Here is a 4039-nt window from a genome sequence, read left to right on the forward strand (position 1 = left end):
AACCATCTCCCACTGATATTCAATGGCATTACTATCACTGAATTCCCCCACTATCAACATCCTGGGGGTTACCACTGACCAGAAACTGAACTGGACTAGCCATATAAATACAGTGGCTGCAAGAACAGATCAGAGGCTGGGAATTCTGCAGAGAGTAAATCATCGCCTGACCCCCAAAACCTGTCCACCATCTACAAGGCACAAGTCAGGAGTGTGGTGGAATGCTCTCCACTTGCCTGGATGACAGCTCCAAAAACACTCGAGAAGCTCAACACCATCCAGGACAAAGCAACCCACTTGATTGACATCCTATCCACCACCTTAAACATTCACTCCCCCACCACCATGTACAAGATGCACTGCAGCAACTCAGCAAGGCTCCTTCGACAGCACATTCCAAACCCGCAACCTGTACCACCTAGAAGGACAAGGGCAGCAGATGTTTGCGAACACCACCACCTGCAAGTTCCCCTCCAAGCTACTCACCATCCTGACCTGGAACTAGATCGCCGTTCCTTCACCGTCACTGGCTCAAAATCCGGGAACTCCCTCCCTAACAGCAGAGTGGGTGTACCTACATCACAGGGACTGCAGCGGTTCAAGAAGGCAGCTCACCACCACCATCTCAAGGGCAATTTGGGATGGGCCACAAATGTTGGCCTTGCTGAGTGACGCTCACACCCCATGAAAGAAATGAAAGGGCTAAACCCAGGCTTGTTGCAAAAGCCAAATTACCTTCTCATCGAGAGCAGAGGTCAGAAACTCCCAAGTCCCGACTGACCTCCGAGTTTCTGTGCATGTGCAGATTGGGACTGGACTGTGCATACGCCATTCAGCACTTTAAGTTCTTCGGACGGAGGATGGGCCCAGTGCGCCCGTGCAGAAAGGAAGAATGGCGCAAAAACCTGGGCCATGTGATCGAGAGCGGCGCACCATTGCAGACAACAGACCCCGACAGAGAGAGGTCCAAAAAGAGGAGTCCCAGGCAGCGGGTAGAGACACAGGACAGGGAGAGGTCCCAGTTAAGCCCAGAAGAAAGAGGAGCACAGAAGGAGACTCCAAGAAGAAGCAGAGCTGCGGTTGGAAGACTTTAAGTTGTGAGGACTCAAGAGAAGCCCTGGAGATCTAAGAAGGCAGCTGAAGGTTGGTGGCTCTGTGCTGTGGGCTATTGGGCTGAAGGTACATCTTTGGAGCAGCAGTTTTCTGCTCAGTGGGGCTGAAGGGCTGAAGTTGTGTTTGTGAGTTGGTGCTAGAGTGCAGACCGTGATATACTTGAGCAAATTAGCATTGAGAGGGAGGAGATATTAGCGGTTTTAGCGGGCTTAAAAGTGGATAAATCCCCAAGCCCAGTTGAGATGTTCCCCAGGCTGCTGTGGGAGGCAAGGGAGGAGAGTGCAGGGGCCCTAACATTAATTTTCAAATCCTCTCTGGCCACAAGAGAGGTGCCAGAGGACTGGAGGACAGCTAATGTGGTACCATTATTCAAGAAGGGGGTAGGGATAAACCAGGGAACGATAGGCCAGTGAGTCTAACATCAATGGTAGGGGAGCTTTTGGAAAATATTCTGAGGGACAGAATTAATCTCCACTTGGAGAGGCAAAGATTAATCAAGGATAGTCAGCATAGCTTTGTCAGGGGGAGATTACGTCTAACAAATTTGATTGAAGTTTTTGAGCAGGTGACTAGGTATGTAGATGAGGGTAGTGCAGTTAACGTAGTCTACATGGACTCCAGTAAGGCTTTTGACAAAGTCTCGTTTGGGAGTCTGGTTAAAAAGGTAAGAGCCCATGGGATCCAGGGCAATTTGGCAAATTGGATCCAAAATTGGCTTAGTGGCAGGAGGCAGAGGGTGATGGTCGAAGATTGTTTTTGTGACTTAGAAGCCTGTGTCCATTGGTGTACCGCAGGGTTCGGTGCTGGGTCCCTTGCTGTTTGTAGTATACATTAATGATCTAGACATGAATGTAGGAGGTATGATCAATAAATTCGCAAATGACATGAAAATTGATGGTGTGGTAAATAGCGAGGGGGAAAGCCTTAGATTACATGACCATTTAGACAGGCTGGTCAGATGGGTAGAGCAGTGGCAAATAGAATTTAATCCTGAAAAGTGTGAGTTGATGCATTTTGGGAGGACTAACGAGGCAAGGGTGTACACGATGAATGGGAGGACCCTCGGAAGTACAGAGGATCAGAGGGACCTTGGTCTGCATGTCCATAGATCCTTGAAGGCAGAGGACAGATAGATAAGGTGGTTAAGAAGGCATATGGGATACTTGCCTTTATTAGTCGAGGCATTGAATACAAGAGCAGGGAGGTTATGATGGAACTGTATAAAGTGTTAGCTAGGCCACATCTGGAGTACTGTTTGCCGTTCTGGTTGCCACACTATAGGAAAGATGTGATAACACTAGAGAGGGTGCAGGGGAGGTTCACTAGGATGCTGTCTGGGCTGGAGCATTTCATCTATGAAGTGAGACTAGATAGACTGGGGTTGTTGTCCTTCGAGCAGAGAAGGCTGAGGGGGACCTGATTGAGGTGTACAAAATTATGAGGGGCGTAGATAGGAAGAAACTATTCCCCTTAGTGGAGGGGTCAATAACCAGGAGGCATGGATTTAAGGTAAGGGGCAGGAGGTTTAGAGGGGATTTGAGGAAATAATTTTCAACCAGAAGGTGCGGGGTATCTGGAACTCACTGCCTGAGAGGGTGGTAGAGGCATTTACAACATTTAAGAAGTATTTAGGTGAACACTTGAAACGCCATATAGCATACAAGGCTATGGGCCAAGTGCTGGAAAATGGGATTAGATTGGATAGGGGCTTGATAACCAGCCTGGACACCACGGGCCGAAGGGCCTTTTTCTGTGCTGTAAAACTCTATGACTTGGTAATCCAGGGAAATGGAGTCTCGGGAGACGAGAGTGAAACCCTACAAGGTGGGCTGTTGTTGATGCCGTGCCAGCTGGAGCGACCTTTGGAGAGAATTCCAAGATTAGAGCTTTGAAGCTGAAGACTGGAATCCCTGGTGAGAGAGACCGAGTTTGAATGAGATTGTTTGACTCACAGTGGTTACTGATGTCTGGGTGGGTTGTTGAGAAATCTGTCCTGGTCACATGTGCCATTTATAGTGCAGTGTGGTGTGTTTGACCACAGTTTGCCTGTTAATTCACGTGTACCTCACATTAACACTGAATGTTAGAGTATAAGATGGACATTGGAAATTGTTTTACATTTCTGACCTTATATCATAAAGTTTATTTTTGTTTGTGCAAAGCCGGTGAAATCTTGTCGCTTTATTCTCATAGCAGGTATCTTGAATCTCAAACTTTGTTTACTTCAAACAAAACTGGATGTTTTAAGAAAAAAAGACTTGGGGGGGTCTGGTCCAGGACCATAACAGGCTCCGAACTCAACTCCGCTAGGGATCCCTGCCTTCGGCTCTACTCGGGCTCCGAGCTCTCGCTCGGCTCCGCTCGGGCTCCGAGAACCTCACTCGGCTCGGGCTCCGAGAACCTCACTCGGCTCGGGCTCCGAGAACCTCACTCGGCTCGGGCTCCGGGAACCTCACTCGGCTCGGGCTCCGCTCGGGCTTCGAGCACCTCACTCGGCTCGGGCTCCGAGAACCTCACTCGGCTCGGGCTCCGCTCGGGCTCCGAGAACCTCACTCGGCTCGGCTCGGCTCAGCTCGGGCTTCGAGAACCTCACTCGACTCAGCTCGGCTCGGGCTCCGCCCCCCGCCCCGCCCCGCGCGTGCGTGCGTGCGTGCGTGCGTGCGTGCATGCGTGCGTGCGCGCGCTCGCCCGCCCCCCACTTCGGCTCCGCTGGGTTTCGGGGCACTCGGCCGCCGCTGCCGGCCGGAAGTGCGGGGTGACGCTTTTGGCTGGATTCAGTTCCGGGGTCGCGACGGTTAGTCGGACGGGGTGGTGGTGGGGGGGGCGGTCTGTATGTGAGGCCTGGGCAACGACGGCACCGGGTGCGGGTGGTGGTGGTGGTGGGGGGGGAGGAGGAGGAGGAGGAGGAGGAGGTGGAGGTGGGGGG

The sequence above is a fragment of the Cetorhinus maximus genome, chromosome 10 (assembly GCF_964194155.1).
Source record: "Cetorhinus maximus chromosome 10, sCetMax3.hap1.1, whole genome shotgun sequence".
Classification (NCBI taxonomy): domain Eukaryota; kingdom Metazoa; phylum Chordata; class Chondrichthyes; order Lamniformes; family Cetorhinidae; genus Cetorhinus; species Cetorhinus maximus.